Source organism: Dermacentor silvarum, chromosome 3, assembly GCF_013339745.2.
Source record: "Dermacentor silvarum isolate Dsil-2018 chromosome 3, BIME_Dsil_1.4, whole genome shotgun sequence".
Taxonomy (NCBI): Eukaryota; Metazoa; Arthropoda; class Arachnida; order Ixodida; family Ixodidae; genus Dermacentor; species Dermacentor silvarum.
In genome coordinates, this window is record NC_051156.1 from 106,645,836 (window position 1) to 106,658,367 (window position 12,532).

Sequence of the window (12,532 nt, forward strand, 5' to 3'; positions counted from 1 at the left end):
ACGGGAGTCTAATTTCGACATCAGAGCTATTTTTGTGTATGTGTGATGAAAGTTTGGCACGTTTTATAAACGCTACAGGCAACATTGTCTGGAATATTTACAATTTCTAAATTCCTATAATCGCGGTGTGAGGACATGCATGCCAAAAATTATCCGCACTCTGATCGCCTTAGATCTTTGTCGCACTGTCTAGAACGCATGCGCAGTCAGTATAAGGTCGACGTTTCGCGTCACTGCCGTGCGCAGCCGGTATTATGTGATGATACTTTTTGTTCAATTATATTCATTATCATCCATAATCCGTATATGAACGGCCTATCCTGGCGCTAACGTATACGCGGAGCACTACTAAACCGTTGACTAATAAATATTGCTAAAGCAAAAATTGGAGTGCCCCACAACTTTCGAATCACCGTTGTGAATCGTCGTCTGGTTACTTGAACCCAACTCAATCGGGCAGGTGATTGTCATCGACGAGCCCACCTCGGGCCTGGACCGGTACAACACGCAGCTCGTGTGGAACATGCTGCTGCGCGTGCGGCGTTCGAGCGCGCTGCTCATCTCCACCCATGACATGACCGAGGCGGACGTTCTGGCCGACCGCGTCGTCAGCCTCACCCAGGGCATCGTCGTCTGCAACGCCTCGCCGACCCACTTGAAGAGCATCTACGGTTAGAGCCAGGTTTTTTTGTGCCACCGAAGGGTTCCATTTGGCCAGAGGTTCGGTTCTCTATTTTACTTTTTTTTTGTCTGCACTAGTGCCAAAACCGTCGTCGCTACCGACGAAGCGACAATTAGAATTGTAAGTGCTCCAGCTCCACTTTGTCTTCTCACGTTTAGGCCTAACGCAATATAAGTTTACAAACTGCTCTTGTTGTATATAGACGCAACAATAGGAGTTACATGCGCTTTATGGCAAATCCAAATAACGCAAACCCACTGCGGCAAAATAATGTGAACTGTTCCTTGCGCGTAGTTGAAAATGAAATACCGTTGCCCGCATTATGTGTACGTTTGCAGAGCGTAGAGCTGAAGCTGTTAAGGTTCGCTTAACGTGTATTCCAACCAATGGGCTTGATCTGGTGCGTTGTTTATGCAAAAGTTGTAAGGTGATTATGTCTTTATAGTTGACATCGGTGAAAGGCTTAGTGTCATCATGAGCGAGTGGGGGGAGAGAACGGGGTTTATGAACTATATCATTCATTCCGAGAGGCCTGCAGCGTCTGAAATGACAGTGTCTGCGTGTTGGACCAGTGGCGCGGCGTCTCCACGATAGCGTCTCAAAACGCTAGTGGTCACGAGAATGCGAGAACAATCTCCTCACCACCGATGCCATTGGTACCACTGGTATCGGCCCACATTTTAAATGCGAAGCATTTCTTGCCGGCGGCTGTGTCCGTCCCTCCCGCGTCCCACACCCCCACGGCCTATGCGCGTCCCCTCGCCCTTTCTCTCCTCTCCTACTCTCCCCCCTTTCTCTCCTCTGGGAATCCGGAGCGGCGCGCACGACAGGTGGTGCGACAGCTGCATACTCCGCTGGGGGCGCCACGGTAGTCCGCGGTATGAAAATGACAGAGCACGCGCGCCTCATTCTCTCTCCTGTGCAGCGTCGCGATGAGCACTCGGGCCGCTGCCGCGAAACCATCTCCCGCTCAAGCTAACCATATCCCCGCTGCTTCGCATCCGCACATGGTTCCCTTTAGCGGGAGATGGAGTAATTTTTTAGACTCCACTACATTCGGTATTGACCCATATTTTGCGACTGCACCATCTCCAGTATCGGCCGGCAAAAGAGGCTAGAAGAACACAAACCCGATACGGCAAAGTGGGGTTAACTCGCCAAGACAGGCATTGTCCTTAAAAAAATGGCATTTTCGCATGAAAGGCGAAAGATTGACAGCGATCGCAAGGCGTAGCGTTCCGCGCAAAAAAAAACTGCTCTAGCGTTGCGCGCAAGTAACGAGCGGTGCCAGTGAAATGACATAATAATCGGATTGTGGGGGCCAATATTGTGCCGCACTTTTGTTTTGTCTGAGAAGACTTAAGGTAGAACTCATACGGTTTCACTGAAAGTATCTATCACTATTCTTTGCGAGATGCAATTATCAATATTCTAAGAAATAATTTATTCAAACACAATAAGATCTGTTATGAGCAAGTTTGGCGGTTGAATTGCATAGCACATGCTTTGCACATACGGTGTAATCAAACACGTAGCATGTATCTATACTTAAATATATACGGAACATTGCGGCGACGGCGAAAATTTACCTGCAGCAGCAACCGACTGAGAGGCAAAAGAAAGGAATCACACTGCAGGCTGAAAATAAAAACAGAAGGGACACTCTCATTAAGCACAGCGGCCCAAATGACTGAGCGCACCTAGTGGCTGGAAGGAGAAAGTGAACCGAACTTCCAATTTCGGTGTTGCGCGAGCGCAGTTTGAACACTAGTATACGTGAGACGATTGGCAGCGGTCATCAGCGTTCTAATGGCACAGTATTTTTATTTTTACCGCACTGCCTCCTACTGTTCAACCGCGGTCTGTTTAGGTACGGAAACATTTTTTAATGTAAAATGTGAAACTATACACGATTGCGAGTATGCTCTTCACAAGCCATATACATCCAGCTCTCTCCTATCCAATGTGCAATTCCAGAAAATAGACGCGAGGCGTCTTGTATAATGAAGAAACATTTATTTTGCTCTATGAAAATGCAAAAAACATTGTTTTTACATCAGTTTTTCGCCGTGTCCTGTCTTTAAATTTTTGTTTAGATTTTTAGGCGGAGCATTCTTTGCCGCATTTTCTGGCACTTCGCGGAAGGCAGGTTCCTGTTTCACCTTGTTTTAGGAAAAACAGGATAATGTGTGACCAGTGTGCGAATCGAACTTCTGCCGTAGAGTACAGAAGCCGGGTGCTCTAACCATTAGTTGATGGTCTCTTTTTCGTATTTATAACCACGAGCAACAATCGCCCGCATGCTTCTCTTGTTTCGCATCCAGCCAGCTCTTTGAAACACTCGGTGCTTGCACCCAGTGCCACTTGCCCGCTAGTGCAAGATCCCCAGTTGAGCCTTTATCTCGATAAGTCGTGCAGCTGGTAAATCATCCATTCAGTCTCTAAGAGTGGTGACCTGAGCCCGACGATGAACTCTTATAGGCCGTTCTTGATGTCGTCAAAGGGTCAACCAGGGCAAGCCCGAAATGATGTTTTCCACCGTCTCCCGCAACATCGTTTAGGGAAATGTGGCAGTCACCGCTGAAGCAGCGGCCAGATTATATGTTATCACCACTGGGTTCGGCCGTGATAAACAGCGGCCGAACAAGGGAATGTTTCGAAAGCCAACATTTCCGTTAGAGGACTTGGTCAATACGAAGTTAAGTCTCTCTTTCGAAACATTTATTTTCATATACATCCGTTTACTACAGTTAATCACTCCAAGTCTTTCTGTGAACCTCTGACTTGTTTGGGTTCTGCAGAAAACCGCAGAAGGCAGCGCTGGCACCTTATCGCAGTGCAATGGTGGAATTGACTCAAAGTTGCGGCTGTTGCCAGTTCACTGCTGACGAATAGAGCGCGAGACACGAAAAGTAAGCGCAAGACGGCAGCTCTCGAAAAAGCGCCCGTCTTGTTGGTTTGTCGCTCATTAATGATGGACGCATAACAACCAGCCCGCCTCAGTATGATTCTTCTTTGATGACGGGAAGTAATGCTAACGGGAAGTTTTGGGGACTGCTCAGAAATTTTATTCGTAAAGGTCAATTCGTAAGGCTTTGCCGATGGCATGCGTTCAAAGTAGTAACTCGGAAGTAATTGCTTAACGCGCAATAAAATACGACGGCGGGTATCAATGGCACGACTCTTCAATCAGCCGAGCCAACAGTACGGCTGTATCGTTTAAAGGCTTCTGGTAGCCGCCGTAAGGAAGGTCCGCCAACGAAAAAGCCGTCGGTTAAACATTCCTAACGTTGTCCTCGTTGTCTGTGCGTGCTCGCTGGCGGGTAACAGCGAATATCGCCTCTAAATCTCATTTTTAACTATCGCAGGCGTCGGCTACAAGGTGAGCCTAAAGAAGAGCACCAGGGCGCCATTTCAGAAGCAACAGGTGCTGTCAATACTGCGGCGGTACGTGCCATCGGCCGAACTGCTGCACGACGAGCCAGAACATGCCACCATCGGGCTGCACACAGTCGTCTCAAAGGATTTCGACCGGATGTTCCGCGAACTGGAAAGGGCCGGCGCGCGTTTGGGCATCCGCTCTATTGGGCTCACTGTCTCCACGCTCAAGGATATCTACCTCAAGTGAGTTGCCCATTTCGTTGAACGGTTCCCATTCGGCTAAAAGGTCTTGATCACCGAGTTGTTTTATTTTTTAGGGGCGAAGCTCTTCTAGCCGGGGCTCAGCCCCTCGCCCCGTGTACGCTAGTTCTCATTGCTCCCGCTTGAGGCGCCGCTGTGCTATAATTCAAAGGGCACACACCTGCGCTCCCCGGCGCCGCTGCACACTCGGCGCGCGCGCTAGTTAGCGAACATCTCCACGCAGCTACTCATCATGAACACCCCAGAGGCAAAAGCAGTGGCGCGGCGGGCTCGCAACGCAGCAGCAGCTCGGTCTCGCCGCCAAGACCCTGCGGTGAGAGCCCGCGAAGCAGAAGAAAGACGCCAGCGCCGGGAGGAAGCAAAAGCCACCATCGATGCAGAGGCTGCGGCAGCGGCGAGGGCTCGTGCAGCCGAAGCAGCACGCAAGCGGCGACAAGCGAACCTCGAATCGGAGCGGGCGCCGTCATGGCCGTTTACCTGGCGCCGAGCCTGTCCAAGGGAGACGTCATCACGTACATCGAGAAGGCAATGCATCTATACAGAACCGAATTCAAACACGGTCCCTTCGTGCTCGTCGGAGATTTCAACGTGGACATCATGGCTGACGACTGGCTAGTCCCACACATGATGTCCCGTTACGATCTCTGGTGCACCTCGTACGACTGTAAGCGTCACATCACCATCAGAGGGACCTGTATCGACATTGCTTTCTCCAACTTTGCATTGCATCCTATAATTCAAGATCCCCTCGCCACGTACTTCACTGACCACAAAGCTGTAATCTTCGAAGGAAAACGGGTCCCAGAGCTCATTGGGAACAACCCTTCTTTGTGGCCCGTAAAGTAATATATCAGTATGTATCCAACACATGTAAATTATGTATATAATTGCATCGATATGTAAATTATTACATCTTGTGTATTTAAGTGTATATAATTGTATCGATATGTAAATAATAAATATTGTGTATATAAGTGCATATACATTCACCCTATAACAACGCGTCACGTCTTTATATAATGTGTGGGCGAATGCTTCTCGGTTTCACCGATAAGCGTTGGAGCTTCGCCCCACTCATCAGCATTCCCTTCTTGGAGATGGCGTGGATTTTTTGGATGTCGTTATTTCGTAGAACAAAAAAACAACTAAATTATAGGTCATGATGCAACAGCGCTAAATACGAACAATAAGGGAAGAAGGAACGAAACGTATAGCGCTCTTCCACCAACTCGCCCAGCTATCTTCACTTTCGTTAAATTCTTTCATTTAAAGTTTGAAAGCAACGCAAGGACTGAGGTACGCTGTAGTATACGAGACTGCGGGTTATGTACGACAGTTGTTTTTTTAGCAGCAAATTTATGTTCGTGAAGTTTCACTTTGACGCGCGTAACAGCTCACAAGTGGCAAGCCTTTGAGTGTCCGTAGTACAGGCACACAGGCCACTGCTCTCAGAGTCCGCGGTGAAGCACGAATGTCGCTTAACTGGCGATGTCAATGATAAGAGCGCCCGTCCATTAACTTCACATTGAGGCAATATGAAATTGGCAGATGCACACAATATGCTGTTAGGAACCACATATGCACTAACCACAGATCTACGGTGGAGCATTGGCAGTTGACAAGTTGGGCTGACTGCACAACGCGCACTCTTAGTGTTGTGGCCTCTGTGCATGCATTTCAAATGTCGCAGCATTCAATAATGTTTAGGGGGAAGACGATGTTCTGCGCATCGCGAAGTTGTTCAGGTGGTGGCCATGTGAGCTGTGAGAACCTGGTGCTGTTGCAGTAAATATAAATATTAACAACCAACCAATCAATCGCTTGTTAATTTAGCTCACCAGAAAGAACTCGAAGATCTCAATGTAACCTTACATCTGAATAACAATAATTCTAACAATCAATCAATCAATCAATCAATCAATCAATCAATCAATCAAACGTTTATTGCAGCGCCCAGGAAAGCTTATGATAACAGTATAGCTTCTTTTTTTTCAAATTTTCAATAAGGGTTCTGCAAATCCTTCTGCTGTGATACTGAGTTATAAGCTTTCATTCAAGATTTGCGTGCATATCTTGGCAGTGCATTTCTCGTTGATTGCATATTTTTAGATTTTCATTACGCCTTTGAGAAAGTTGAACACTCATTACTCTTGCACAGACTAGGCGGTCTTAATATCTACATGGGGATAATTAACTGGACTCGTGCGTTCCTATAACCTCGCGTCCAATTTGTTATTTCTCACGTATCTAACTCCGATGTGGCCCCAATAAAATCAGGCGTTCTCAAACGGTCGTATCTTGGTCCTATTTTATTTTTATTAGAGATAAATAATCTACCCAATCACATACCTTCGCAGGTTTGTTTATTCGCAGATAACTGCGTTATTCATTGCAATATAACTATCACTTCTGATCTCGTATGCTCGCAGGCTGATTTATAGAGCGTCCGTGACTGGTGTCACACTTCGCTGATGGAACTTTACCTTAACAAATGCAAAACTATGCGGATCTCCCGTATCAACATCGCTTGCCAACCCGACGTACTGAATGATTTTCCACTGCAGTCTGTAACATCCTACCGTTACCTTGGTATCCACGTAGCTAACGACTTATCCTTGAAACAAGACGTACAACACGCAGTATCTTAAGCAAACCGTACCTTAGGCTACTTAAAAAGAAATATTTACCTCGCTCTAATTTCTTTAGAATTACTGCTATACGCCACATACGTCCGTCCACAACTGGAATAAGAGTAATCTGTATGAGACACACATCAGGCCACATTAATAGACGCACCTGCCGCAGTACAGGATTGCTCCATTCGCTTCATGTTCTCAAATTACCATCGAACTGCGAGTGTCTCACAAATGAAGGACTCCTTCGGTGTTTTATTATTTTCCGTTCATCGCAAACACTCGCGCATTTCTCTTTAAAAAAATTGTGGGGTTTTGCGTGCCAAAACCACGTTCTGATTATGAGGCACGCCATAGTGTGGGGACTCTGGTAATTTGAACCACCTGGGGTTCTTTAACGTGCACCTAAATCTAAGTACACGGGTGTTTTCGCATTTCGCACCCACCGAAATGCGGCCGCGGGGGCCAGGATTCGATCCCGCGACCTCGTGCTCAGCAGCCCAACACCATAGCCACTGAGCAACTACGGCGGGTTTCTCTTTTCAACATGATATACTGTCGTAACACAGCAATTCGCTTCATATGGATTCACCCAGCGCCATTCCTTAAGCCAGTCAAGACCACCAGCATAAGATCAACATACCCAGATATAACGCCGTCGAGTGCACTCATTCATTCTTTACACGAACATATAATGAAAGGAATAATCTACCCGCATCAAAACCTATTATTTGAAACCCTCTTCTCTTTAAGAATACATTGAATAGAATTATGTAACACAGCAATCCTGCCTTTGGTCTTGTGTACGAGTACTTTTGTTATTTTATTGTATACGGTACTGCTTCTAAATATGCCTACTTGTTTATGTGCTACATTTCCTTTCTTTTGTCCTCGCTTTTTTTTTCTTCACCCCTCTGCTCTATAATGTACTCCCATGTACCTTGAGGGGTTTAAAAATATAAATGACCAAATAAATGAATGCGTTGTTTGAAGCGCCACAAAATTGATAATTTATCATCGCAGCTACAGGCACAATTCATCGAAGGAATGCTCTAAGGCAGCGCAGCAAATCCTGGGCAATTCCGGGTAGACATCTTTATTATGGCAGCCGCGAAATGTTATGCTACTGAACAATTTGAAAAGCGTTTATAGAAGGTAGGGCCAGTCAAAGTATAGATACACTAACATTTTACTTACATTAGATAGTTCTTTAAGTGCTCATATAAATAACCCCGGGATGTGAATGGCAAGTGCCCTCGGCATGCGCTATGTACATAGGATATGCATTTTAGATAATGCACCACTTCACTTTTAAATTGTAACGTTGGAACTAAAGCCTACCTAGTGTATCTTGCATTCATACACAAAAGACACCTAAGTCAACCACATTCGTCTAAAGGAAGTTGGTGATTAAGGGCCATAAATCCTGCACAGAATTGACACGAGATAAAGGTTACGTTACGACATTTTTTGCATATCTGGTATCAGTAACGTTGTGAACAGATGAGGAAAGTTTGGCAACAATCCGCTATAAAAATTGTCCTCTCAGCTCCTCTCTACTTCATTTCTCTACGTTTAAAAAGTAAAATTCAGCAGTATCAATACAGTGCGTCAGAGATAATCGGTTAGTTATTGATATCAATCTGCTTACAGAGCTTTATTCATTAATTGAGACTGATGTCTTCTCTCGCAGGTTGACCTTGGCGAGCTTTTCCCTTAAAAAAATGCAAACGAGAGCACAGCTACTGCGTATGTACAGTTCATGGCTATGTTACATCTCTCGCGAGCATCCTTGCTTGTATAAGTGTCCGCTAGGCAAGCTGCTCCCAGCATATTCAGATTAACGGTACTAATATAGTGTTTGCAGTGGTAACTCAGACGACTATCATTTCACTGCAGTGTTCTTCGTGTACTGAAATGGTCATCAGATGTATCAATTGTTCACTGCATGGTTGGTTAGCCGCTCGCAATAGCCATCCGACCGTGGAGCGTCGAACGCAAGTTGACGCCACACTGCGATGGATTTAGGCATTGAACACTGGCTGTGTTTGAGAGTACCCCTGTTTTGAAACATCAACGCTTGCTTGTGTGCTTGACACGGCATGTTGACCTTTCTTATCGATGTTTAGAGGACATGACAGACCTTCCCGTGCACCCAATTAGGCAGAATTCACAAGACAGCACAGCAACCGCGCATACCTACTCCATATGCTAATTAACGATGACATTAAGCAATACTAAAACAGTCGAATCGACAAGGGCGAGGTGCGGACCAGGAAAGGTTTTACAATAATACAACGTACATATTTGCAATGCATCCCACATAAAGGGTGCCGCGATTTGTATATGTATCCGTCACATTGTAGCAAAGCCTATAGATTGCTGCACGTTGAGTGCATTGTCCTGATCGCTTGGTACGTTCTTGCTCTCTGAAATGTACGTTGTCTAGTGAGAGTATCATTTACCAACACCTGGTGTGTATATATATATATATATATATATATATATATATATTAAATGTGTGTGCAGGAGAGGTTGGCATCATGGGTGATGCCCGCTACTCCTTCCCTCTTGAGCAAACAGTAGTTATAAAAAAAAAAGATTGGCCGGCTGAAACAAACAAACGAGAAAAAAAACATTGAGACTAATGTATTCGTCTTCATTAGTGGAAATGCTCTCTTCTTCTACAACCTGACGCTGGCAGACACGGCATGGAAAATGTTGTTTACAATGGCGGCTCTTGCAGTGCCGTCTGGGAAGAGCTGGATTTCTGCATCTGAGTGTTCAACCTATGAATATGGAGCGAAAACTGCAAGAAGCGGGACAAAGTAAACAGGGACCGCTTGCACGAAGCACTTTAGCCACTGATTATTTTACTCTAGTTTAAGAAAGTATTTCAGTCCTCTTAAGTTGGCGCCGCGCTGCGTCCAGCAACTCCCGAGGCAAGCGCGCGTCGGACCCACAATGCGGCCTTGTGCTGCCGGCTCACTTTTCGCATGGGAACAGAGCGAATCGCCTCCGCTTGCACAACTCGCCGTTCCTGAAATGGCTTCCTCTTCTTCTCTAGATGTACGCACCAGTTTAATTTCGTTAAACGTGCAACGTCAACGTGTGTTTCAAGACCGCGTAGTCGTAGGTTCGGCGTTTTCGGGTGGATCGGCGACAAAGCTCCGACGTGGTTTAGCATCGAGAGGGACGGCATAGTTTTCATCGCCGAGCCGCCGAGCTGCGGCGGAAGAACGCGTATACACGACGCAGCATACGAGTGTCGCTGCTGCTGCAAATTGTCGTCGCGCTTCATTTTATAAGCTTGAAACGCTTTAGCTCCCGTTGTCCGCGACCTTCAAGTCACCTTGAGACAAAAGCCTGAGCCGTTATCCGGGCACTCAAACGAGAACATATGGGCATCGTTGCGAGAACAAAACGAGAACATCCGGGCAACCAGTCAAAAGTAAGAGAATGCGGTCTCTGCCCCTCAACCCTTTGCGCAGGACCGCATTACATACACTAGTTACTTCCCAAACAAGTTACAAAAAATATTGCTTCCGATTTCTTTCTAATGTTTGTTCACAATATCGCTCAGACTAACTTCTGTACGCTGAACTTTTATTTGTCATTTCCAATAGTGAAATTCAAAAGGCAGATAGAGGGCACCATACATCTTTTGGCGCTGAGGCAGGGTTGCCTGTGCTCTTTTGAACGCCAGCGGTCCAGGAGTCGTGAGCGGTCCGCAACAAGAAAATGTAGTGACAGACGCTGAGCGCTCATGGTCGTTTCGTTAACTTGGTATGTACCAAAATTGGCATAGTGTGACAAGAGTGTATGACGAACATAAATGAGAGGTCATGAAACAGCCGCCTACGTCTTGATGTTCTCATAGTCGTTTCGTTAACTTAGTGTGCACCAACAAGTTACAAAAAATATTGCTTCCGATTTCTTTCTAATGTTTGTTCACAATATCACTCAAACTAACTTCTGTACCCTGAAGTTTTATTTGTCATTTCCAATAGTGAAATTCAAAAGGCAGATAGAGGGCACCATACATCTTTTGGCGCTGAGGCAGGGTTGCCTGTGCTCTTTTGAACGCCAGCGGTCCATGAGTCGTGAGCGGTCCGCAACAAGAAGAAAGTGTAGTGACAGACGCTGAGCGCTCATGGTCGTTTCGTTAACTTGGAAAATTGGCATAGTGTGACAAGAGTGTATGACGAACATAAATGAGAGGTCATGAAACAGCCGCCTACGTCTTGATGTTCTCATAGTCGTTTCGTTAACTTAGTGTGCACCAACAAGTTACAAAAAATATTGCTTCCGATTTCTTTCTAATGTTTGTTCACAATATCACTCAAACTAACTTCTGTACCCTGAAGTTTTATTTGTCATTTCCAATAGTGAAATTCAAAAGGCAGATAGAGGGCACCATACATCTTTTGGCGCTGAGGCAGGGTTGCCTGTGCTCTTTTGAACGCCAGCGGTCCATGAGTCGTGAGCGGTCCGCAACAAGAAAATGTAGTGACAGACGCTGAGCGCTCATGGTCGTTTCGTTAACTTGGTATGTACCAAAATTGGCATAGTGTGACAAGAGTGTATGACGAACATAAATGAGAGGTCATGAAACAGCCGCCTACGTCTTGATGTTCTCATAGTCGTTTCGTTAACTTAGTGTGCACCAACAAGTTACAAAAAATATTGCTTCCGATTTCTTTCTAATGTTTGTTCACAATATCACTCAAACTAACTTCTGTACCCTGAAGTTTTATTTGTCATTTCCAATAGTGAAATTCAAAGGCAGATAGAGGGCACCATACATCTTTTGGCGCTGAGGCAGGGTTGCCTGTGCTCTTTTGAACGCCAGCGGTCCATGAGTCGTGAGCGGTCCGCAACAAGAGGAAAGTGTAGTGACAGACGCTGAGCGCTCATGGTCGTTTCGTTAACTTGGAAAATTGGCATAGTGTGACAAGAGTGTATGACGAACATAAATGAGAGGTCATGAAACAGCCGCCTACGTCTTGATGTTCTCATAGTCGTTTCGTTAACTTAGTGTGCACCAAATCGGCATAGTATCACAAGAGTCTATGACGAACATAAAGTATAGGTCATGATGTGAATGTCATGACATGCGTGTCACGTAGATCATCAAACAGCCGCCTACGTCTTGGTGCTGTCATGGTCGTTTCGTTAACTTGGTAGGCTCCCCGCACACTGCTTCGTAAAAAATCGATTCCCACAGGGCGTGGTATCTGCCGGCTTTTTCTTTTATTTATTTTTTTTTTGCTACGGGAATTATTTTAGTCACGGCAGGAGATACGGCAGGTGTCCACGAGTAATTCAAGCCGTGTTGTGCGCCGCGTGTTCTAATCTTCTTGACTTGCCGATTCATAAAGTGAGCGCTTTTCATTATACGCGCGCGCATGATTGGCTTAGCTTTATCGTTACTCAGCGTTTGAAAGCAGTTTAGACTGTTTCTTTTCTTTTCTTCTTCCAAGTTCTTTTCCTAAGCTGAGCTGCGTTCTCCCGCCGCAGCTCAGCGATTAAAGCGATGCCGTCAAGGTCGAGGCTAAACCAGCGTCGGGGCTAT